This window comes from Cyclopterus lumpus, chromosome 14, assembly GCF_009769545.1.
Source record: "Cyclopterus lumpus isolate fCycLum1 chromosome 14, fCycLum1.pri, whole genome shotgun sequence".
Lineage (NCBI taxonomy): Eukaryota > Metazoa > Chordata > Actinopteri > Perciformes > Cyclopteridae > Cyclopterus > Cyclopterus lumpus.
The window spans coordinates 8,862,476-8,889,974 of NC_046979.1; positions in this window are offsets into that span (position 1 = coordinate 8,862,476).

The following is a 27,499-nucleotide window of genomic DNA, read 5'->3' on the forward strand; positions in this document are numbered from 1 at the left end:
GCAGAAGTTGTGACTGGTTTTGGTGAGAGATTTGGGGCCGATCATGATCATATCCAATTTATCACAGTTTAGTTTGAGAAAATTGGTTTGCATCCATGATTTAATGTCAGTGAGGTAGTTGGTCAGAGTGGAGTGAGTAGTAGTGTTAATGGCCTTTGTGGAGATGTAGAGCTGGACATCATCAGCGTAGCATTGGAAGAGGAAACTGTGATGACGTATGATGTTACCAAGAGGGAGCAGGTAGAGGATGAACAGAAGAGGACCAAGCACCGAACCTTGGGGGACGCCCTGAGACAGAGGAGCAGTGGAGGAGGTGCAGTTGTTGATGCTGATGAATTGTTTTCTGTTTGTTAGATATGATTTGAGCCAGGAGAGAGCAGTTCCAGTGATGTTGAGGGATGATTCGAGGCGGAAGAGAAGGATGTTGTGGTTGATGGTGTCGAAGGCTGCAGTGAGATCCAGGAGAAGGAGAATGTTGAGTTGGCCAGAGTCTGAGGAGAGGAGGAGGTCATTGGTGACTTTGAGAAGGGCTGTTTCAGTGCTGTGCTGTGAGCGGAAACCATGCAGATTGAAATGGCTCGAACAGATTGTTGGAAATGAGGTGGGTTTTGAGTTGTGCAGTGACGACGCGTTCCAGTATTTTTTACAGGAAGGGAAGATTTGAGATGGGCCGGAAATTGCTCATGGTCTCAGGGTCGAGTCCAGGTTTCTTGAGAATGGGGGTGACAGCAGCCAGTTTAAGTGTGTCGGGGACTGAGCCGGAGTTGAGGGAGGAGTTGATTATTGCTATGAGTGATGGCTGGGAGACATTCCTTGGTGAGAGTAGATGGTATGGGATCCAGGATACAGGTGGAGCTTCTCATTCCTGTTGTGAATGAAGAGAGCTCCAAAAGGGACACAGGGGAGAACTGAGAAAGGGGCTGAGGGGTGAATATGGGGAGGGCGGGTGGAGAGATGGAAAGGGCGGGTGAGGTCTTCAGGTTGCTGTAAATTATGTCAATTTTTGTATTGAAAAATGAAAGGAAAGAGTTGCACTTGTCGACTGTAAAGGATTTGGAGGTGTTGTCCCTGGGTTTGAGAAGCTTGTTTATTGTTGAGAAGAGAGCCTTTGGGTTGGAGGAGCCAGAGTGTATGAGGTGTGAGTAGTAGGTGGTCCGGGCTGAGAGTAGGTGGTCCGGGCTGTTACAAGGCTCTGTAAATTGGAGAATCCTCCAATATCGATAATATACCAAACCTCGTGATTTTGAAAAATGAAAAACTAAATTGAAGTTGACTTTTGGTTTAAACTGATAAATGATAGGGATATCACCTTCAAATCTATACAGTGTGATTGATTGCATAAAACCACTGATGTTTGCTTCAGCGACGTTCATCACAGTTTTATTTGCAGCAAGTACATTTTCTGCTTTTTGTACATTTCCTGCTTTTTGTACATTTTCTGCTTTTTACTATGTTTTGTTATTATTTTCTATACAACTGATATATTGATATTTATCAAAATAAAATCACTTTGTCTAAATTCATGACTTCCCCAAAAAGCAAAGCTACAAAAAAGCTGCCATGTTTTGATGGTCGTCCATGCCATGTTTTGATGGTTTGATGCTCCAATCAACACTGAAGCTGTGTTCCAACTCGCATACATTTACTTTGTACTGTTTGTAGCCCTTTTAAAGTGTGCACTGTTGCATGCAGTATGCATTCAATTGGGACATACTATTTCCTCGTAACATGGCACCTATCAACTTTTACCCTGCTCGTATAGGATTATGGGTCAGAATAGCTAGGAAAGCAGACTGGCTTGCATACTGCAAAATGCATCATCCTGGTATTTTTTACATTCTGGGAATATTTATTCTTGCATACTAAGTAGTATGGGTATTGGAACGCACAGCAAGTCACATACTATAAGGGCATGTTAGCTACAATTAATTACATTTCATGTGTAGGTTATCGATTATCTACCGGTGTGTCTTGGCTTGCTGTTTCATGTCTGAAGGATTGCTTGGATCAGATGTATTTGTGCAGTTTCCGGGGCTTTGTTTATTATCATTACGTCCTAATTCCCGCTGAGCTTTTTTGTAGCTTTGCTTTTGGGGAAGTCATGAATTTAGACAAAGTGATTTTATTTTGATAAATATCAATATATATGCAGTAGATGACTAACCGTGTCCTTTTCCACAACTGCAAAGGCATTTAAGCATGAGCACACTTCCTCTGGGCCCTCCACTACCTTTTGGTTATCTCAGTTGTATAGAAAATAATAACAAAACATAGTAAAAAGCAGAAAATATACAAAAAGCAGAAAATGTACTTGCTGCAAATAAAACTGTGATGAACGTCGCTGAATCAAACATCAGTGGTTTTATGCAATCAATCACACTGTATAGATTTTAAGGTGACATCCCTATCATTTATCAGTTTAAACCAAAAGTCAACTTCAATTTAGTTTTTCATTTTTCAAAATCACGAGGTTTGGTATATTATCGATATTGGAGGATTCTCCAATTTACAGAGCCTTGTAACAGTATTTGTTTATTATTAATCATCTGAGTATCATGTTTTTAAAAAAGCCTCATGAAAATACAAAGATTTCTTTGATATATACATAAAATGGTTATTTAGGCTGTAGTTTGTGGACATGTTGAACTGTATTGCATTATACAAAGAGGTGTTTCTGTTAAGTATATCTTCAATATATACGGGTTGGACAAAATAAAAGAACCACCTGTCTGTAGCCTGCGAAAATATCACAAAACCAATTAAGACCATTCCATTCTGATGTATTGCAGGGACGTGGTGTTAGACTGCATTAGTTTGAGCTGAATAATTGAGTGTAGATCAAATGTTGCCCGCATCACCCACAGCGTTCATACAAACAACCTTTACCATAATAGGCCCGGTGTGATATATGTATGTGTCGAATCAAAATTGCTTTACAGAATTCTTAAATGATGCTCCTGCTGTATTCTGTGTATGTGTGTCTTCTTGTGCTTATTGTACCCCATGCTGGCATCTCTCTGAGTTTGCTCACTGATATCATTGACACCAGAACTATGCAGAACTGAATTGGTTTTCTTAATCATTTCCATGTGTAGTATTGGAGTACATGTGTATGAGCGGCACTCGCTCGGGGGTGAATGTTTGCTCGCACACCTTTTTCATACAATCATGCTCGTCGGCTGTCACGGGCAATAAGAGCTTGTGACATCGGTCCACAGGCGCGTCAAGCCATGAGCTCACCGTCTAGCCATGTGTGACGGTGCTGTGTGCCCATGTCTGCTGTCTGCGCCGATCCGCCATCAACATGTAACATGAAAGAAAGTGTCAGATGTGATCAGCGGCAGCGAGGGCATTGTGACACATTTCTGTGTCAGTGGTCACAGTTGGCTGCGAATGCACGATGCTGTTTAATGGAAAATTCCACTGTCTACAATGTTATAGTGTGCATCTGAGAGTTTTACTGCATTTCAGGTGTTATATTGAGAGAATTTACCTTTTGTATCATACCCACTTTACTTTCACATGTCATTCATATTTCTGCTTCTATTGCCTATTATTACATTGCCTATCTTTTTTTCTTCTTTTTTTTTTTTCACAGAGAGGCAATTAACAAGATGACCAGTTTGACCTTATTCCCTTTTCAATTACAAGTGGTCAGTGTGCACTGCATGTTGAAATGGCGCACGATCAGGAGAGAGCCGGAGAAGCAGTCATGAAAGGGTTTCGCTTTCATCAGGGAAATGCAAACCTGTGCATCCACCAACCAGAGGATAAAAGCAAAGGTTATGTTGATAGATAGACACGATTCTAGGATTTGTATGATCTATCCCTGGAGGCATTCAGAAGAAATTCTGAATGTAATTGGTGGACAGTTGGAGAAATGTATAACTAGAAACACAAAAGAATAGAAAAATCTGAGAGCAGTCAAACTCTGTCGTCTTTGTTACAGTACCATATGTCAAGTAGTACTCTATACTGTTGGGCGAAGGCACCTTACCTTTTCACAGCCTCTCGTTTCCTAAGGGATCTAATGATGCTTGTTGCTAGGATATATTTCAGCTGATGCATGATGTGACCAAGTTGTTTTGCAAGTTAAAATCATCCTGAATGTTGTCTTTGACCACATGGATTATTATCTTTTCTTCCTATTTCCAAGGAGCCATGTGTACTTGTTTAAAAACGGTTTTGCTATCCAAGCGTGCCCTCAATAAAAACAGAGCTGAGGTAAGAGCTGGCATTTTCGATAGTATCATCTTGAACATTTTAGATTTTAAATTCAGTTTGGTATGTTTAGCTGACAAAGTTATTTTGGCTGATGTTTTTGTGTTTGCTTTAAACACACAGTATTCAGTCCAGCTGAGGATTACATGTATTTGCCTGTGTGACAGCTCACAGACAAATGCATGTAAGTATTGTGACAGCGGCAATTTTTTAAATGTCTTTTTTTTTTTTAAGAAGTCGTCTCTTACTCGCTTTAAATGAGGAAAAAAGGTGTTTCACACTATATACCAATATAACGTGCATGGTCTATCTTGTTTCAACTCAACATGCTGAAATATTATAGGTGTCTCTGCATCATTTCACATAATTTTCTATGTAAAAAGACGCGGCAAGTTATCCACTGCAGGTTTGAACATTTTGCTATGCAACATGAGTTGAAAAGATGGACCCTCTGGTGCTGTCTGTCTGGCAGAGTGTAGGAGGTTAACAACCTGAGGCACAAGACACAGGAATTCTGTTATTTATGTATTTCATGCTTCTCAGGAAGGCCCTGAATGTTGCACACAAACACAGCTTTATAAAGGACAAGGCTTGAATTCCGAGATCACAATATTAAAAGCACGTAGCAGTGACATGAGTGCAAGGCACGCGCACGAACACACACAGAACACCATGCAGCTCGAGAAAAGAACGCCTGTGACAGGCCGAGTACTCCAGGGTGTTTCTATTGAAACAGTTACCGTCTAAGCTGGGCAGGCAATAATATCATCATTGAGAGAGTGTGAGGCAGATCTACATACTCTCAGACTCTCTGAGCCATACCACCACCCACCCAGTAGCACATGGAGTTTACAGAGACTAGTTATTAGAACAGAGATTATTAGAACATAGGTGCGGCGTGAGGAACATGATATATGAAAAGAGGTTCATCAAAAGTGCCTACACAATTCTCATGTCAACTGGGGCTTTAATATTTCATTGAACATGATCTGACAAACTATCAGCGAAATTGTCCAATTATTATTCAAAACACTCTGAGCTTATTTTAAGGTCTGCTGTCGAACCCGGCTGAGATGAATGCAATCCTACTTTTCCAGACATAGCGCCATCCATTCAACTGAGAACAGAGTGGAGCTTTGGTACTGAGACGCACATTATCTTCTTCTCTTGATGGTCTAGTTGAATCAGATTCCATCAGTGCCAGTGTGCCTGACATGGTCCAGTATGTTTATCATAGCCATAATCCTCCTAACACCTACTTGCCATGACAACAGCCGCACATTTTGGATGTCTGCAGCAGGGTTGTGGTTATTAAAGCGGACAAGTTAGTCAAAGCACTGAAACAGAAACAATTGTCATACGGACATGACTGTCCACATGTGTGGACAATGTGTCTCTCCTTTGTCACAGTCAATTGGGAATGGCAACAATCAGACTTTTAGCCTAAATGGAGCATAACCACATTCCTCTATGTGTCATAACATGTGTGTATATGCTTACATGGAGTGCATCACAAATATTTCAAAATGAGGTTCCAAGTGCAAGCAACATTTATTTGTTTGACCAACACATTTCCCAACAGCGGGCCACATCAGCCCAGTGCGGTGCGTAATATCTCGCTGCATAACAATGCATGACTGGCAGACTGTGCCGCCTCCATGGAGCAATGCTGAATTCGACATTGTGAGCTCCCTTGTTGCTTTTAAATTGTGTCAAGTCCATTATGAATGTGTCCCAAGCTGCTCACAAAAATAGTACACGACTAACAGACTAACAGACTGACAGACTGTATTTATTTGTTTTTCAGGCCAACAAAGCACGCAATAGCCATAAGCATCTCAAGACTTTGTACATTTAAACCAAATACCGCACAATACTTTTGTGTAAAAACACAGACAATTATGTAACTTCAACCTCCATCTAATTTTCTTTTCTTTTGTCCTGCCAAGTGGGTCTTTTAGCAGCACAACACAATATTTTCATTACTGTTATTGCCCTACTAATCAGCAAGACGGAGAGGTGAAACAGCATTAAGTCTGACTGCATCACTTAAAAAATACTAATAATAATTAAAGCTGCGAGCAGTAATGAACGGGTCCTCGCTCACCCACGCCAGTCGGGGGCGCCAGCAGGAGCCGGCAGGGGCCGCCGGTCGTACGTTTTACCGTCTGTCGCGTAACCCCGATATTCTTTCGCCAGTAGGTGGCGCGTCGAGTGAAAATAAGCTCGTCGATATCCTCAGGCCGCGACTTGTAACAAGCACGACGAGTTTGGGGCAGATTAGAGCAAGTCTAGTTGAGTCAGTAGGTGGCGCTCTGACTATGACTGACTATGTGAATCTGATGCATTTTTATGTATGATTTGATTTATATCAAGTGTTGTTGATTTGGACCAAGCATGTAGTTAAGAAAGTCAATTATGTGTTTTTCACAAAATTCAAAATGGCGGAAAATCTAAGTAGGCGGACCTTAGGGGTCTGAGAGGCTTTTTTTGTAGAGCAGGTGTAAGTGAACATGTGTGAAAAATTTCAAGTCAATCGGACATTCTGGGTGAGGGCCGTCGCCGGTCAAAATGTTAGGGGGCGCTAGAGAGCAACTATGAATTGCAAAAATTTGACTCCTTGATCAGATGGCTATTTTCACCAAGCCTGATAAGCATGGCAAATATGGTTAGTTTTAAAAATGTCTACGTGCCCCGGAAATGCTCCCAATGTAGACGAAGCAATCTCAATAGGGTCCTTTCGGACTGACTTCGTCAGTCGCTCGGACACTAATAATGTGCTGAGGCAGGAAACCGACTATTTGAAATGCATCAGTGGGCTACCAGCTTGCATTTTAGAAATCTTTTTATTTCTTATGTATGACTTTTGTATAATATTAGATGGCCTTCACTGTTGGACTGGGTTGGTGGTTCGATCCCTGCCTGTCAATGTGTGAAAGTGTCCTCGGGCTGGACGCTAAACCCAAATTGCTGTGTGTGTGTGTAGGTGTGTAAGTGTGTAGGTGTGTGTGTGTGTGTGTGTGTGTGTGTGTCTGTGTGTCTCTGTGTCTCTCTCTCATACACCAATGGCAACAAGCGATTGAGCAACGTGCTTCCCAAACCTGCAATTTGGGGTTTATATATATTTAATAATAATGCTTTAGCGTCCATTTCCCAATTTCTTTGATGTATCCTTGCAGTACATACTGGTAGCATGATCAGAATTGGTGGTGCTTACTTTACCGTAATGCAATGGGGTCTCTAAAGTCAAAGGGATTTCCCCCCTGACATACGCAATTGAATACTTCTATCACTTAAAATGCATTGATTGAACCAAACTTGAAAGTTTAAATTCTCTCTTCATGTTTACACTCCACCCATGAAATGTCTGTGGGAGGCTGGGAGTACAGCGGAGCAGACATTTCTTCTTGTCCACTGTACCCCAGCACAAGTTTCATAAAGCTCCCAACGGGACATCATATACGTATAAACGGGTAAATGCACACAGTGTCTGACCCACTTTAGGAAAAGTATGATTGTCCTCATATTTAAGGTGTCAGGAGCTGAGGGAATTTATAAAAAATGTAACATATGTAATGCACATTTTGTCTGGACTTACTCTGTGCTTCTTTACGCAACTCCTCTCCACGGTTCCCTGTGATGTCCACTGTGGTTGAACATCACTGAAGATGCATTAAACAGACTTGGCCGGATATACTGCCAACAGATAAAAGCTGTATCTTCGGCCTACTACTCCCTATCTACTCTTCCAGGCATAGCATCCTGATTTAATCTTTGGGTCTAGGGAAGCATAAGTGGAATGGGAACATGTCTGTGTGCTGGATGTTCCCACTGAAGCTTAAGTCAAAACATAAAACAGAGAAAAGAGCAGCAGTAAGAATGGAATAGAATAAAATAAAAACCTGTTTCATTATTATTAATATGTATACTTACAAGTCATTAGATGTGTAGCTTGTTCTTGTTGCATTGAACATGATCTTTAAGTGGACATCATTTTCGTGACACAACAATTTAAAAGTTCACACAACATTTTTTTGCAGCTCTCCTAGAAAGTAAATAAAGCAACACCACAGGGGGAATAAGGGTTTTCAGCTCAAACCGCAAACCTCCCACTCTCAGTGGAAACACAGTAATCCCATCTCCATCCTAAATGGGCTGCAGTCTGGAGATCATGAAAAGCACGTTGTGCTATTTTTGTGTACACTGGCATATTCAATACAAATGTTCATCCATCCATCCATCATCCATCATCCATCATCCATCCACCCGCTTATCCTATTCAGGGTTTCGGAGGGCTGGAGCCAATCCCAGCATATGCACATTCGTTTTGCAATATCGTCATTGCTATTCACATGGAATTGAAACACATTTGAAGATTTAAGTACTTAGGGCAGTGACATATTGCATAATAAGCGTGGTACGCATATGCACTGAAACATAGCCTCTGTCTTGCAGATAACAAAAGAAAAGCTGACCTGTGACTCTGTTCTGTTATTCTACACATCAAATGGACAATTCTCATATGTACAAATTGGGACTCTACTCCAAGTGCAGCATTACCACCCCGGTGGATCGTTGTAATGGGCTCCCTCATTACACGGAGGTGACTCCAACTGTGGTTAGGCAGTAATAATCACTCTACAGCAATAACTTTTCCACAAGTGCCTGTGGGACACTAGAGCCCATTCACTTAGAGGATTGGGACATTTTGATTAATCAACAGGGTAAAGATGTCTTTTTGTACTCACTCTCTCTCATCCTCATTTCTTATCCCTTTTTAATCCTTCTGATGTTCAGTAGCCTCCAATAGACTTCTGTAATTGGACCCAATGAGGCTCATTGTTGGGGCACCACGGAGACAAAGCCCTAATAGCATTGGGAACTCTCCCCTGTGGTCTTCTTTGGTGTAAAGAGACCACTGACTCGCTTGGTAAAACATGACTGTCTTGCAGTTTACTCTCATTATGCTACTAACTAGTTTTCTTTCTTTTTTTTGTGTCACCTCACGCTGCTGGTGTAACGTTCCTCTCGGCAGCTTTGCACAAGACACCTCATTAATTCTCCCCCTCTCTGTCCCACTCCCCCTCACACTTGGTGTTATTGCTCTGCACCTTGCCAGTTTTTCCTACTGGGAGGCACAACGCTTTCTTATCCGTTGCCAGTCTTTCCCTGTCGCCCTCGATGAGAGCGTTCCTGTTTGGACAATCAGTCATCCGTTCATATGACATGGAATATTAAGTTGGTGTACTAACAAGCTGTTTCGACATAATCTTGTCCTTTTCTGTTCTGATAAAAGGGAGAGGAGACTTTCAGGCATTTTCACATGAGGTATGATTTGATTTGATTTGTACAACCCCCCCCCCCCCCCCCCCCTCTAGACTAGACCACTGTGTAGAAAGCTGTTCCACAAGCACCTTACAAGTGTAAGAGGTATAATCCAACTCAAATCCAAGTCTGCTCAATATTGTCTCACACCACGAATATGTTCAATGGCCGGTTGTTGGGTGGGTGGCCTGTTGGAAAACTGTAATTTCTCGCCCAATCCTACATCATACTATAGTTGACAAAATGTTCAAAACTGTCATAATTGAGAATATGGTTTATATGGGTGTTGGCTCCCAGAAGCTACAACAATGCACTCTCTTTCTCTCACATTGTTTTTTTGATCAGTCGATACGCAGAAAATTACACTTGTTTTCCTATAACAGTGCAAAGTGATGCAAGTTGATTATCATGTCTGAGCTACAGCTTCCACTCTACATTTTAACACACATCTTCAATTTTACTGTTGTTTTGCTTTATCACTGTATTGTATATGAAATGAATGCAAATGGAGCCTTAACAATACTTTGGCATGGTCGAAAATGGAATGCAAACTGGGACAATGAGTTTAAAATGCAGATTAGTAGGTTTGATTCGCAGGTACTTTCATCCGTAAAAACTTTTTGGGAAAGCAAAAGATGTTCCATCTTCATGGGTTATTCATCTCAGAGATAATCGTAAGAGGTCTTTAAAACGTATGTAGAGCAAATGCTAGTCAGAGGCTTTGCACGAGTTCAGTTACTCTTTTCGTAGAGAGACTAACAGAACTCACTGAACGTAATTCTGTAAGATGAAAACAATGTAAATGGTATCACCAGTGACTTATGTAAAAATAATTTAAAGCGCCTGATATTGATTGCAGCCACTAGGGGGCAGGAAAAATGCCAAAACATGCTGACAGACGCACAGCCACTACCTGCTTGTAAACTACTTATGGCTAATATGTCCGCAAAGAATACATACTATCATATCCAGATAACATGGAGCGGCTTTAGCAAAAAAGCTGATTAATGCATATAAAACATTTTCCAGTGTTATTTGTTTTTTTGTCGCCAAGTGATTATAGACGGGACGAGAGTTCATGACCACTTCCTCACATATCCATTAATGGAAAAGAACAGTGCTGAGTGAGAAGATAATTCCTGGCCTCAGACCAGGATACCTTTTCCCTCCCCTCAAATTATTGTATATTTCAGTCACACACAGCACTCTGTGGAGAACATCACTCAAGTCAACACACACACACACACACACACCTCTTTTACTCTCCCCTTTTCAACACACATCTTCATGGAGCCAGACACTTTCCTCCCTACGTGAGATGAAGATCGCACCCCTCTTGATTTTTGAAATGCAGATTTAACAGTGGGAGACCTGCACACCTGCAGAGATGAAGGACGCAGATTTGAAATTAGGTGACTTAGAGGTGGGGTGTGGTTCTTTCTTCTTAACAGTCAATCGCTCATGGTGGTATGCATAATTGCCATGACTGATCGGGTGTGGAATAGATCTGGGGAGCCGGTGGAATCCCATTATTCTACTTCGCTTCTGTCTGTCCCCCCTCATTCTCTCTGACTCTATTTTTTATTTATTTTTTTTTCCAGCTCTGGAAAGCGCTGGTTGTCAATTTACCTCGCTACAGTTGTTTGAATCCTTTCCTTTTGCATTTATAATGTTGGAACAATGTTGTTGTAAACTGCCTCGGTTGTGGTACAGCAAGCTGACATATACATGGCGCTAACAACAAACATTTATACTTTCCTTAAATTTGCTTTTCCTTATTTCCCTGGCAGTCAGTGAAATTACAGATGACCAAAAACCTCATTATGAAGATGGTTGTTTGTGACATTTGTCTCTTGACCCACATCTGCACTTTCCACAATACATTTTTTTATTTATTCAGTGTTTACATTTACACCAACAACACATATTACCCATTGCAAGAGATACATGCTATTCAGGGATTTAAAAAAATAATCTAATTTTACTACAAAACTAATGAACAATGCACAACTTGAACAACGCAGTAGAATATTTTTAATAAATGTTGACAGATACAATACATACATTAAAATTGTGTAAGAGGAAAAAATTACAAGAATTAAATATAAAGAACAATAATTCAATAAAATAATGATAAAATGATACAGACATTTATATCGCCATAATATTTGCATTTAGCATCCGATATTACAATAGGGGAACGTTTTATTCTTATTAATGAAATGGAAGAGCTCAAACTGGTGTCTCAAAGAGAATTAAAAAATGGTTTTAGTTTATTCAGATCTCAACCTACTGAGTTAAACTCGATGATACCTTTTTCTTTTTCCAGCTACATTTTCCGGTTATCAGCTAAATCAGATGAGGGTTAGTTACACATAAGTCATTTCATGTGTTGATTCGAGGGGGAATGATTAAGTACGTTTACTGAAATAAGTTTTTATCTATATTTTTAAAAAGGTGTCTCAGCTCAGTAGATGCAGTAAACATGTTATGAACTCAAACTTGACTTATAGTCGGTAAAAATGCATATGAACCTTTGTTTTTGTTGTGTTTTTACTTGTAAAAAGCACCTGTCTGTAGTCCAACATAAGGGAAATAAAGAAAATGCTACAAAATTAACAGAAAATCAAAATAACCGTAATGCTAGTTTGCACACGGTGACCACAGGATGCAAAGTTACTTCAAGGAAGTCAATTAGTGTGAATCTTCTGCCCTCACTAGGCGCACATGCTGAAGACACTTCAAACACAACGAAACGGGCATGTTGCTTAAACACAATAATAAAAACTTTAACTTTTACACCAGTATTGATTTTTGCAAGATGACCTGATTCATGGCTTCATCCTTATAATTTTATGGACAAATGAAAAGCTTTTATGGAAACCTATACTGAGTTTAACAATTTCCATTTCTTAATTTCTTGGTGGCCATTAATAATGTCCTCTTTACGTAGGGTTATAAACATTCTCCCGTTTAGTACAGCAGGGTGATGTGCCTGCGTTTGAGAACGACGACCACAGTGACTCCAACTGGGGAGCACTTGCTGCTTTCATGGCAGCATGAGGACATGCATGAAGAGACATGCTCATTTGCCCACGCATACATGCAAGACTTGGAGAAAAAGTTTACTTCACACATTTATTTTTGTTTCCTGTTGCTCTCTTTCTCTACTTCTGCATTCTTTAATTATGTATTACCCTGTTTTTGGAAGACTCTAGAAAATGTGCAACTTTTGACAAACTAGAAGGACTGCTAGAGCCAAGGAAATGTCAGTTACCTCCTTGACCTATTGGAGCTTACACACACACACACACACACACACACACACACACACACACAGAAGCCATCTGTGGCCATCATGACAGACAAGATAAAATTATCGGCTAGTGCTGAGGTCGTATGGGGAAGTTATCACACTGGGTTCCAGGCACTTAGGCTTTCCAGCTGTTCCCCTCGCAGATGGAGAATCATTGAATCACATCATTGTGGTTTCTTAATGTATAACTTTGTGGACATCCTAAATAAGAATACTACATAGCTATAAAAAAACAATTTAAAACAAGGCCGCTTGGATAGTCTCATGCAAGCATCAACATACAGCTTTTTTTCTTTTGGTCAAATGCATCACAAGCTTTAAAAAAAAATGGCGTTGACTTTAAAAATAACACAGTCACTTAGCATCAGCTTCAACCCAGCAACCTAGCGACCTCAAAGTAATCTGTACATTATGAAAGACCCTCTGGGGAAGTGGTAGAGCAGAGAAACTAAATGCTGCATGGTGTAGGAATAGAAGTGTTGTGCTCTGAGATGAGCAACATGTTCCTTGGGAAAAGAGAGAAAAAACAACACTTCTGTATGAGTAGGTTACCAGCTCAGGATTTTGTTCAGAATCTAAATCGGGACAAGAGGATCATTTCACACACACGCAAGAACCTCATTCACAGAGTGAAATTGTTGTTTTCCTTGAGCAACGCAGTCACTACGAGCTAAACTCTACAAAGTCACGACTGTTTGCTGTGCTGGCTCCTCAGTGGTGGAACGAGCTCCCCATTGACATCAGGACAGCAGAAAGTCTCTACATCTTCCGTCGCAAACTAAAAACACATATTTTTCGACTATACCTTGAATAGGGAAGGTAGAGCCGTAGTAGCACTCTAGTAGCACTTAAATGGCTCTTACTGATAAGCACTTTGTAGTTTAACGTTATTGAAGAAATTGTACTTGCTTGATTCTTGTTGTTCTGAGTTTGGACTCATGGTTTAATGCACTTATTGTAAGTCGCTTTGGATAAAAGCGTCAGCTAAATGACACGTAATGTAATGTAATGTAAAACCAGTGGTTTTCACTGAGAATTGCAAACTCCCTTGGTGTGTGCCCTCAGTTCTATCAGGTGGTGCCATCATAGGCCAAATAGGACCGTCAGTCTTTCAAAGAAGTTTAAACAAATATGAACCAACAAAAGCTAATGGGTGACTTGCGACTTGACTGCAATTGCATTTCCAAAGTCAAGATCAACCTGCCTTTGCAAAGCCTTGGGTCTTTATGTCACACATTCATTAGACTGAATATGCCCTTTTTTTTTTCATGGTCAAACGGTAGTTAAATTTTTTTATTTTTATAGAAAGCAACATCCTATATTACATAAATACAGAATTTAGAGCATTAATGAAAAGGTGGACGAATAAAGAGATCCATAAAAAAATATATATCAAACTCCATTATAAAGATAGTGTTAATATTAGACTTGCCACATGGCCAGAAATACAACTGGATGATAATGTTGCTCCTTAACTGCTGTTTGCATGACTAAGCAACTGTTTACTTGCTTAAAAGATGATTTCAATGTTTGCAACTTGTTTACAAATACTAGGGGGAAATAATAGAGAGTCCGTTCTGTCAGATGTCCATTCATCAACTGAGTTGAACACTAATTAATTAAAACAGCCTCTCAATCAGATGGAGGGGTCAGACCCTAGGCTGTATATTAATGTGTTGATTTTTGACTGTCCAAACGCCTCAAATGACCTTTCAGCACACCTAAGTTGCTTTCAAGTGGCCATGACTATAAATATGATAGCCTAGTTGTGATTGATTGCTGCTCAAGGGGCCATGGATGTGTCATCAGTGACTGCATTCAGAGCGTGACCTCTATCTTGTAGAGGTGAACTAGTTAGCTGCAAGACTCTGGTAACAAGGTTGCAAAACCTCCAGTGGAAAAGGTCAGTGCAGTCTTCGCCTCCGGCTGCGTTGACCCTCAACAGTTCTCATCGAGACACGTGTGCAACTTCAACATAACGTATGCATTATATCTGGTTATGGGTCCCCCCCCCCTGCTTATAGTGGGAAGCCACATGTACACGGTTCAGTTCAGTTTCACAGACTTGCATATTTTTGGATCTTTGCAGTTTTATTAAAAAAAAACTTGTGCTTCAGGGCTGTGCAATTGGAGGAAAATATGCAGTATGCCATAACATTGTGGAATATGGCGTGTACAGATGCGTATACTCCTGTGATTGCTTGGCGAACTGAAAACAAATAAAGAAAATAATATCCAACATTCATTTATTGAACATTAATTAAACTGAACACAATGTAATAACTTATTGTGCAGCCCTATTTTTGCATGCAGTGCTTTGGCTTGATTTATTTGTGTATGTGCAGACTGTTGCGTCGGACTCTATTCATATTGCGTCTATTTCACAGACTTCTCATGCGTCTAATTTGCATTCGTCTTTTGGATGGTGTGATTCGACGGGCATCTGACAAGCCAATAATGGTATGGATATCTCTGAGACTGCACCATATGGAAATCTGGAAATGTGATGTGTTATGCAGACACTCTAATTGTGCCATTCAGACTTTTGGAAGCGTGTTGCTCAAGGTGGTTGCTTTTCAGGACTATTTTGGCAGTCACAAAGATGAAACCCCGGACGCCTTTCTGGGACCTTTCAGTTCTGCTGCTCAGCTGTGGTTACCAAGGCAAGCGGATGATTTATGTTTCATTCGCAGGGGCTCTCTGACCTTGAGGATGCATTAACTGCAGATGCAGTTAAATATAATTGGATGCTACATTCCTTTTTTAATTAAACTTTCTTGACAATCCGGAACGATCTTATTGTCTGTTTCTATTTACTCTTGAGGCTTTGGGCAATCAGTCCCTACACACACTTTCTTTGAAACACTTGAGGCAATCAGTGACTACAACCACGGCAAAAAAACTTGAGTAATTCATGTCCTTTCAAGAACAGAATAATTTAGTTATCCTGATGGAACGGTCCCCAAAAAGTAGAAGCACAACTTATCTTGTAATTTGTCCTGGTTTAAGTTGGCAGGCTCTCTCTTTTTTCAGGCTGTCTGCCAGAGTCGGAGCAGGTGACATCAGTCAAAGTCTAGATTTAAGTCACAGGAAAAGAACAGATATAATAGCCCTGGTAAGGTCCCAACAATTTGAAACAGCAGTGGCAATCTCCGTCAGGGAATCTCAGTCTTCTCACGGCCTGTTAAAACCTTTTTAAATTCGGTTTTAGATTAATACAATTTTAAGTATTAAAAAGAGGCCCTCCTCTCATGTACAGCCAGACGGGATATATGAATATCTCCCTAAGATGTCATTATTCTTAAAATATTGTTGCTCCAAAGAAGAGAAGTTCTTGCAGAAGTAGTGCTATTTTGTACTGTGTGTTTGAATTAAAAAAAAGCAAAGCCTACGTTTACAATACTCCTGAGGGAAGGTGCTGACTCTGTTCTATTCATAGGCTCTATGTAGAAGACCTACTTTGTTGGCATGATTGTGAAGTACAGTTGGGTTGTTATTCTCCTTTACCGTATAATAAAAGTTAACTAAATCCTCGAATATTATTTATGACTTTGCGAGCACATACTATCACTTACCATGGCTGTTTGTTATCAAATATATATATATATATATATATATATATATATATATATATATATATATATATTAGTTTGTGATGTCACTGTCAGTTTAAAGAAACTCAAAAGACACCGAGGCTCAGCAGAGCCAAATCCGACTGCTTTTACGCTAACCAGCTCAATCCGGGGGCCTGTCTTCCAAAACAAAATTAATAGGTTAGCTACCCGTCTCTGCACAGCTGAACTCCAGCTTTTCCATCTCTCACTGTTATTGGTGACTCACTGTTAACTGGAAGAAATCACCATGGTAACACCTGCTGCACAGCCACCCTTATTTGCTGTAGTTTAGGTCACCAAGTCGTCCCTACTCATCAGTCAGATCCCTGACGAGGACAGGTGAGGACTACTTCCCGTAGTCCTCTCTATTCTAATCAGCAGAAACAGTTGGCTAATAGATTATTATGTTAATTCTTTGTTTTCGCTAATATGAACTCATTGTAATTGTTTGTAAATGACAGAAGTTCTTAGTTTTTACTGTATGCCAACCTTCTGTATTCTAGGTGTTCACACTATAAATGTTTTATTCCACTAAATCAGATTAAATGTTCCACTGCAGCGCCGTTCTTTCCCCTCGTGGATCAGTGCAGTGGATCTATTATTAGGGTTGGTCTTGACCTATTGATCCCTTTTGGTTACAGACAGGAACTCTTCAATGTTAACAAAGTGGTTAACAAAGCCAGGTGATGGACAACTTCATGTTAATGACATCATCTGATGAATTAACCCGGGCCCAAAACCTAATCTTGGGTTAACGATGCCAGGTGATGAATAATGGGGCTTTAACAGCTGCAGGTGCAAATAATCCTGAGTTAACAACTCATGGTGATGCATCATCCGGGTAATAGAGCCAGGTCATACATAATCTTGCTATTGGAGCCAGGTGATACATAATATGAGCATTAGAGCCAGGTGATTTATAATTATGGGTTAACAAAATCAGATGATGCATAATCCTGTTAACCAGGACCGATGATGCATCATCTTGGTTTAACAAAACCAGGCATTACACAATTCTAGGTCAACAAAGCCAGATGATGCATAATCCTGGGTATATTGAGGAAGGTTATAATCCTGGGTTCAAAAACCCAGATGATGCATAATCTTGGGTTAACAAAACCAGACATTAGATCTATTGAAGTAGGTGATACATAATCCTGGGTTAACAACCATAATCCAGGTTAAATATAGGTGATAGATAATCATGTGTTAACTGAGCCAGATGATAACTAAACCAGTTGATGAATTATCCTGAGTTAAGATTAAAGTGCCAGTCTTAAAGAAAATATCCTGATTATGTTGAACTTGATACAGGAGACACACTGTGCTGTACTTCATTCTTCCTTAATGGGCTTCTTGTCTTCAGGCCAACATCATCAAAAGTGTTGTATGAACATGTTATATTTGTCAAGGCGACATTGTGCCTGAACATAATTTGTGATGACATGCTAGACTGTGTGTGTGCGTGTGTATGTGTGTGTGTCATTATGTCAGTGTCCATTTGCCTTTTTGTTCCTTTTGGAGCACTTGTTGTTTGTCTCATTTTATCCGTTACATTCTCTCGGCTTAGTGGGAAATTATCTTTAGACCTGCTGTTATTTCATCTTAACATTTATATTTGCTATGACCTTTCCAAAAGTGAGTTTGTCTTTATTATGCTGGCACCTAGCTTGCTCCCTATAGATGCTGCTCATTATTAGTAATTCAGTCATTAGGCATTCAGGTATTTGTGCCATTCACCTTAGTGCCCCCTAAAAACAACTAATTGAGGTTAAAAGAGATTATGTATCACTGCATGTGTTTATTGAATATGAGCGAGTGTGTCTGATTTACTGTGCACACACATGCAGATCCGTCATTTGATACGTGTACTCTGTATTATAATTGAGAGCTCACTTTTCAGATGACGTGGCGCGACATTATATTCGTCCTTTTCTTTTGCTACTCTGACCTTATCACCATCGCACTGCATCCTTTCACCCTATGGCCACCTGTTTGGCTGTCGAAGCAGGTCTGAGAGGCCACCCATATCCAGAGGTCAGACTTACAATCGTATCACCAAGTGTGTGTATACTTTAATAATATATATATATATATATATATATATATATATGCGCACATATTATTAAAGTAAGCCAGAGGTATTTTCACCACGTTTCTTGTAATTGGATTGTGATATTACCTATATATGTGTGTGTGTGTATAATTAGGTTATGTTACCTAAATGTGCCACTAGTACTAGTAGCAGGTTTACAATTCAGTTCTGTGTAAACATATCTGTTGTGAGTTGCACTAGTTGATAACATAAATTACAAGTTTAAATATTAGAGTTTTCAAGTTACTGGAAGAGTTGCCAGACAATCACGGGATATCTGATGCATTAGTTTGGATGTCCTTGAGGATCTACAAAGTCCCCCCCCCCTAAACTGCTCTGACGTCGCACAATACAGCTTGGCCCTCACAGTTGGATGTGCAGGCAAATTGCTTATCACAAGCTGTGCAATATGACTAAGTCCACCAAATTGCTACAAAGTGATTACATTCTGATGAACTGTTTTTTATTTAACATCCCATCGTTCGTCTTCTTTAAGGATTTTTGCTCTTGAAAGTCTTAATTTCAGATTGATTAATTTCAGACATTTTTTTTAATTCAAAGCTGCTCATTTTAGTCCTACATTTTTTTCTGATGTTGTTTAAAAAAATAAATAAATTGGTAACAAATTTATAATTGCACCCATCCACAAGGAGGTCAGAAAAATGTCTTGCTCAAAAATAAACTTAGTGTAAACACATACAATGCAGCTGAAAGCTAAACATAGAGGGCCTTGTCCAGTAGTTCGAGGACATAACTAATTGTTTCTCTCCATCTGGGATAAAGTTTAAACATTTGACAGAAAAGCAGTTATCAGGGGACTTCATCATGTGCTCAGATTAGGCTGTTGAGTCAGCTAGAATTAGGCTTTACCCTCTACCACTTGTATCGTAAGTCGGACAGTGTTATTGCAGTAGAAATAACAGCAGAAAAGGGTTCAGATGAAATAGATGGCCATCTGAAGAAGCCCCCGGCCATGGGAAACAGACATGCTGCCTGGTGAAAGAAAGTACACCCTCCGAGCTCGGGCCAATCTGTCACCTTGCATACTGCCTCCTGTTTTGGCTCACTATCTGTCTTTCTCTCTGTCTCTCTCTTTTGCCCACCGACTTACTTCTTCATCCTGCCCACTACTCTACAGTCTATTTCTGTTCAGTATACTGAACTATCTATTCTCTGTGGCCTCCAGTGTTCTGCATCGAGGGAGTCCAGCAGGCATTGTGTCCCATAGTTTGCTGCAGGCTTTCCCAGAGGTTTTTTTTCCCCGGACTATTTTCACTTTATGTGGCATTTAAAAAAAAAAAAAAAGGAAAAAGTTGTCTTCAGCAATCTGTGGCTTTGGTCTCTCCTATGTGTAAATTGTTTGACAACATATCTATTTTTGTGTAAATTGTGTTAAATGCTGCTATGTAATAAAACGCACATAGCATTTATACTCATTACCTCTAATGCTTCACACTTTCGTCTGATGATGAACGTTATAGTTATTCAATTTGGCTTACGAGACTTTTGTGGCATGTACTTGTTACGAGACTTTTGTGGCATGTACTTGTTAGAAAACGGGGCTGCTGATGTGGAGAACAGAAATTGTCAATTACTGTGATATACTGTGTCTAAATTTGGATGCTGGGGCTCTCCTCTTCATGGCAGGACAGGAAGAATGTGAACCAGAGGCTTCCATGGGTAAGAAATACAGTATTTAGGCCTGCAGGTCTGACACGGAGCTACACGGGTGCTCACTTATCATTAATGTTTGTAAGACATGGCCGCTGCTTTGTGCAGATGACTTTCCTTTACTTTTCCCCATTCGCACAGTGCAGAGCATTCTGCTCCTTTTCTGTGAACCTGTATATCCTCCTTTGAAATATAGTAAAGAGAAAAAAGGGGGAAAGTTAAAGAAGAGAAGGTGCAGAGGAGCTGATACAAGTCTAAAGTAGTTCAAGCTCAACCTTTTTTCTTTTTTTTCAGGTAAAGTCTTCAGGAAAAAGTCTCTCTGGAAAATATTTCACGCTCATGATTCGATTTTAAAGAGCTATTAATACTGTAATAGCCCTGCTAATTGTTAGTCAGACTGTTTTACTGTATTAGTTCTGTAGTGCATGCATTAAATATCTTAAAGTGCTGTTTTCACCTGGAAAAAAACTGCAGTCTAATATTGTATCTTCTGTTTTGCTCACACACACTTTTCAATTGTGACATGATTTTAAAACCTTTAGAGCAGCACACAGCATGGCCTGCAAATGTCCTCATTTTCCTCTGTCCTATCATATTTAGCACTCCACTGAATCTGCCACGCTCTTTTCTCTCTCTGGTTATTTTGTTTTTAAACATGCAGCCGTTCCCCGATAAAGCCACAGAATCAGCTGCAGTGATAGTTAGCTTTTGTTCGTATGCATTTGCTGAACATGGTTTTTCTCTCAGGAAATCAGTATGATAATGAAAAACAAAGTGCTGTCTGAGTACAATATTTGCAGCTTTTTGGGCAGTGAGCCGTACAGAACAACAGAGCTAGGTGACGACCCAATGGAGGTTTCTGGGGGACAATAAATTAGCTGTATTTACCATTCGGAGCGTTAATATAGCAGCAAACAACTGCATGAAGTTGCTCTCCTTCTGTGTCTTGTTAGTCAAACTTCTCTTTGCTTTGTCCACATAGCCAGGTCGGCCCGCATGCTTTCATTGCATGTTAACGCATATGTGAGCGAGCCCCACCGGTTGGCTCGCGGCCGCCGACGCTCTGCACTGCTCTCATACGGCAGCTTAAAGCTAATAACGGCCTCCCGACCAACGACGCAGTCGTAGCCTTGCACCATCCCCCAGGTAACCACTGATAGCTCTGTCAGCACTTTCCTTGTGAAACACAAGGAAATGGGATAGGCATCCAAACTGCTTGACTGTATGCCTTTTTGGTTTTGTTTCTTATTTTCAGTTTGCGTTATCTTTTGGCTTTAGATTTTCGGTTTGCGCATTGCCCGTCTCCACTTTTCTGAGCTTGGTCTTAAAGAACTGTACTGGGGACTCTGTATGGTGCAGTGAGAAGTTAATCATGACACTTTTTTAACAATAATTATCCATCCATCCATCCATTTTCAATGAATTTTGTAATATTGTCAACACTTTATTTAAATGATATAATGGTGATGCTCCACTGGAAAGAAAAGTAAACTCCCTGCAACACCATAGCAACCAATCCCAAAAAATTGGAACTGAAGCAGAAAAGCTTGAGGAGTCATGTGTAAAAATTTTCCTGTGACCCTACAATGATCATCACAGAGAAAAGAGTCAGAGTCACTATAAATTTAAATCTTATCATCCAAGATAATGGCACTTCTATATAAATCTAGATATATTAAAAAGGAAGTGAAGGGTGACATGGCAGTGAAAGATTTACAGCTCATTGTACAGATTGTAAATCTTCTTTCCACAGCACTATCTCCACAGACTGTGGAGGTTGGACAAAAGTGTCGTCCATTTCTATCACCTGCCGAAGTCACATAAAGGAATTTAAATGACCCATTTAATTTGTCAAACCTATATCAAGTGCCGAAATCCTCCCTTAATATGGCAGCAAAAGAAAAGAAAACCTGGCACCTGACTTTCTGAAGTGACTTTCTTGGTGTATGCGGTTGAATATGCAGCAAAAATCTTTTGTTAAAAGTACTTTCCTTTTTAGTTTTTTTTTTTGCAATTAGTTATTATCAGTACTCTTATGTATAATTAAATAATATCGAGGTAGGTACGGTAATTAGTCATTCAAGTACAGCCAAGACATGGTACTGAAAAGAATAGTCTTTAAAATAGTATTACATAGTGAAACCATACAAAAAGGTGGTGACACTGTATGTTTGTGTTGGCCAAACTTTTACAGTTCAGGTTAACCTTACATTAGGGTTGAAGGTCAATATTTTACTTAATACCGGATGTTACTTGCGGAACAAACTGGCACACACTGACCTTCATCTGTAACCGTTTAAAGACAGCGTCTGTGTCACAGTGGACCTATTCGCTTGTTTTTTTATGAGAGACACAGAGGAAAAGTGTGGATTCTCCATCAGCGGTCTTTCAGGTCTTCGCTCTTGTGCTCGTAAAAGCTTGTACCGGCAAGGTGACAAGCGCCATGAATCCCTGTTTATGAAACTAACCAGACCCCTGTTACGGTGTTCACTCTGCAGTTTACTGTGCAGAAAGCCATTTTATTATCTGAAAATGAAATATTCTTTATTTATCACTGCTTCATTATTGTTGGCCTCTGTCTGACTTGTTTTCTGGCAGAGTTGCTGGTAACAAATTGCTGCTTCCCCCATGAAAGGTCATGGCGTTAAAAATATATATGCAAGCTTTTAAAATGTTGAGCTACTCGTACCAGGGAAAGCATTAAGTGGCATTGCTTTAGAATTTCATAATGAGTAGAAACGGTGTTGCATTCACAAGAAAGACTATTTCAACATCTTTTTTTTTTTTAAGTGAAAAAGATGGGGATATACATGTACGATGATATAATGGGCCTGCAACATGCCCTCATTTTCCCTCTGTCCTATCATATTTTGCACTCCACTGAATCTGCTACACTCTCGCTCTCTGGTTATTTTGTTTTTTTTAACATGAAGGCCATTCCCCGACAAAGGCACAGAAGTAGTTGCAGTAAAAAATAAGTTTTTATTGTTAACATACACTTTTGGAACATGACAAATTCAGTATTGTACAATATTTTCAGCTTTTTTTTTTGGTCTGTGATTTAGACACATGGATGTAACACATGCAAATAGATAAAATTTAGAAAACTATTTACAAATTTGAAATGGAGTATGTGGCATAAATAAACGCAAATAAACTGTAAATGCTTCAATGGAACTAAGTTACAACACAATGAAGGTTTCTGGGGGACAATAAAATCTGCTGGAATTATTAAATGCCTTTCTCGGGGTGTACAGTATATGCGATTCATTTTATCTTTATTTATTTTTATTTTTAAACACAAAGAACTGTGGAATCACAAATCTAAGCAATAACTGCAATTACAAATAAGTATCCAAAATATGATAGAGCTCCCATATGAAATGCAAAGAAATGTGATTTGCATCAAATCGTCTTTTTTAATTTTCAGTTTGCATTTCATATTTTTGGTTTTGTGTGGGTGGGTGTGGATACTGTGTGGTGGAAGGCCCACATACATGCAATGCCATCATTATATTTGGTCAGTCGGTTTCTTTCCGTTCTATATCTGCTTGCTTTTTGGCAGAGTTGCTTGGAACAAATTGTCTAACAAAAGATGTTAAAATATGTTGTCAATCTATTTCCATTTATATTTAATTTATAATTAGTTCATACTCTTTTTGTCTGCTCACATTTTAGAAGTACCTTTCCCTATTCTCTATAACTTGCAAGTTTACTAACTCACCACATGGCACATTTCATATGTATTTAACAAATTAATGAATTATGTCTGTTTATGATATGGTAAAAAGTTGCTTTCTATCTGCAAATGACATGGCAAATACAGCATGGTCAAATAACCACTATATTGCCATCTTATTCTCATTATTTTCTGTTAATCCCTGTGGGAAGTTTTCCACCTTGAATTTTGCCAGACTTTTGCAACCCTATTCTACTCCCATGTGTTTTTGCTGTTCTTCAATAAAAGCATGAGGGGTGAGGTCACCACACAATATGTATCACCCCTCACAATTAAAATGAGCTTCTAGGTAGGAGGCTTTTGTACAGAGGGACTAACCAAACTACAGGTGTGAAAGCAATATGATGTCTTGGATGAGAAATAAATTAAATCAGGCATTGTACATATTTCTATCAAATGACTGGAATTTCCCAGTTGTGTTGAGAAGACTTGCTTTTTAAGGTTACACACATTCACACGTCTATATTTGGCACTCGCCTGGTGTTAAGTAAAAGTAGTCTATGAGCATGCATTTTCGCCACTGAGCAGCTCCATCAGAACATTTGGGTAATTATTGGTGGACTCAAGTCGCTGAAGTGGCAGTAATTGAGGGAGATGATTATTTTTCTTAACACGTTTTTCTCTGCAGGTCCTAGTGGACAGGCTACCTTTGCAATCACACGCCTGCTCCTCCAACCATACAGTATCGTCAAGGAACATAATGTATGTCAATTCCGTGGGACAGATTGAAATTGTATGGATCGTAAAGTGCCACATTCCCGTAATGCAACTTCAACCGCTGCTATGTTTAGTATAGACGCCGATATCAATCTAACAACCCTGAATTCTATGTTTGTGTTTTGTGTGGGGATTGTGCAAAAAGCACATATGTGACCCAAGAGAAATAGAGGAAGCTATATATAAACTGCTGTGTGCTAATAGAGCTTATTGCAAGAGAGCCTAACAGAGTGAAAAACAGATTGGATACATGTATTCTAAAATAGGCTTAATTAACTTCTGTAATTGAGAGATGCAACCAAACATGACATGCCATTTGCTCTTGTAATGAAGTACACAAAATGAAGCAATTACCAAGTGCTTTAAAATAATAAAATTTGAAAGCAAATCAACTTCAAGGTCATACCAGGATGATGATATTGATGTATGTGGGTTGACTGCGTAATGAGAGATAGCCATAATGTAATAACAGCGGGGACAAGTGGCACATTTTCCAGTTGTGCTTTTAATCTCATGTGCCTCCAGCACATCATCAGGACTGAAGACACCTGAGGAATCAACATGAACCTGTTCCTGGGGGGAAAGAATCTTCTTCCTGTCTTGTGAACACAGTAGTGCGATCAACAAGGGTTTTTTTTGTAAACCCTAGTAATTTTCTCGAGGAAGTAAAAAAACACATCTTAACCTGAGGCCAACTGTGCACTTAGTCTTCAGTAGAAACGGTCACACATATGGACGAGTGTGCATGCATACCGATGTGTTTCTGCAAGTGGCTGTTTGATGCGAGACTAAAGCAATGCATGTGGGAGCACTGTTGTAAATAATATACATTTTCTATTTTAAAAGCAGTGAGTAAAGTCGGGCTGGATTAACACAGAATCTGTTTGAGTGAGATCGCACCATCAATCATTGACATCCGACCATCACATCGATGACAAGACTCTGCTGATTGTGTACAGATCGAAGAAACAAGATCCTTTGTGTTCATTTCTGAGTTACTGGTCCGGGACAAGCTCGCGTTTTTTCCCTGTTTTCATGTCTTTATGCTGCGTTATGCTTTAAGCTAAGCTAACTAGCTGCTGTAAGAGTTCCCAAAACTATTCAATGGTCAAATGATTCCTTTTAATGTTTCCTTCAACTCTTAGTACTGCAAGTATACTGAACAGGTAGTCTGGCTTATGTAGTAAACAAGCATATTTAAGCCTTTACAAAAACGTCATTTAAAAAAAAAAAAAAAAAGGATTTCAGCGATTGTCTTGATGCCAGTTGTATTCAAAAAAGCAGAGCGCTTGGTCACAGTCAGGGCCCTTATTAGAGGCGTTAAAGAACACTTACCACCCTCCCTAAACCTTTAATGTCAGTACATTAAGTACATAAATAAAGCTGATGGATATAATGAAGTACATCAGAAGCAACTGCCAGGAGTTTTGCCCATGCGACGGACCCTGCCTCCCACACAAGGCTAAATGAGAAAAATAAATTGACACAGAGAAGCGCATCTTCTCACCTGCTGCAAAAACAAAGAAAATCCTTTTTGTAATGATGTGAACATGGATTTATGGTAATCTGGCTCTAAGCATGTTCGGTGGAGATGCTTAATGGCACCTAAGGGGGTGTTCAAAAGAAGAGAGCTAATAACTCAAATCCCTGACCCTCAGAGCCTTTATTTTACTTTGGTCAATGAATAATTTACATGCCCTGAATAAGTTGCCTCACAGCACAAAATGTGATGAACAGTAGGCTGCAAATATAGATGTGTTTAATCTTGGTAGGCAATTCAAAGTTTATTTGGTAAGGACGAGGTTCTCAATGATTTGTGTGGTTCACAAGAAATGCAAACATATCAATGCTCCCATTACGTTTGCTATCCTGTACTCTAATTATATTTCATAGAGCAAACCATCAAATAACTGACCACGGTACCACAGTATTGCACTCTGTGTCTCACGCTACCGCAGTTTCACAGGTGAGTCTGAAAACTACGGCGGCCTTAAGTTAGTGTCCGTGTTTGGTTTGTCTGTTTTGGACTGCGATCGAAACATGGTGTATCATGTTTGATACACCATGTTACATACACCATGTTACATACACCATGTTAGATACACCATAATACACCATGTTAGATACACCATGTTAGATACATGGTAGATATGAAGGGCTCATTCTCAGCTAACGAAAACACGCCTATTCTTAGTTTCCAGTGATTTTCAAACTACTAAAAACATAGTTATAGACATTATTTTCCATATCTGCTAACAGTTCCACCGAAATAGTAAATACAGAGTACGGTAGAGTCGAAGCTAACATGAACAAATTCTCACTTCTCCCAATTTCCTCGCAAGTAGGTATTTCCATTATTTAAAAAAAAAATATATATATATATATATATATTACCACGGGTAAACTGTGATTACAATACGTTGTCCTTTTCATCCCTCAAGGGTTACTGGGATAAAATCCAAGGTCTCATCTCCAAATTAATTTGGAGGGGCAAGTGTTTTCGCCTCAAACTGTCAAGCCTGCAACGTGGCAGACAGGAAGGAGGACTGGCTGTCCTCATATGTATTGTGCTCATAATTATTGTGGTTAGACCCCAATGCATCAGTTTAGTGGCGGGTTATAGAGAAAAATGTTCCCTCTCTTCATCATTCACAATACCTAATATACTCTAATAATCTATCTCATAAATGCTCCAAATCAAGAGCGGGCCACTTAATGTCTTTCCTTTTTATCAACGTGGCCCACTGTCGAGAAAGCTACTCACTACCACTTAAAGTGGCACATAGCCCCATTTTCCATAA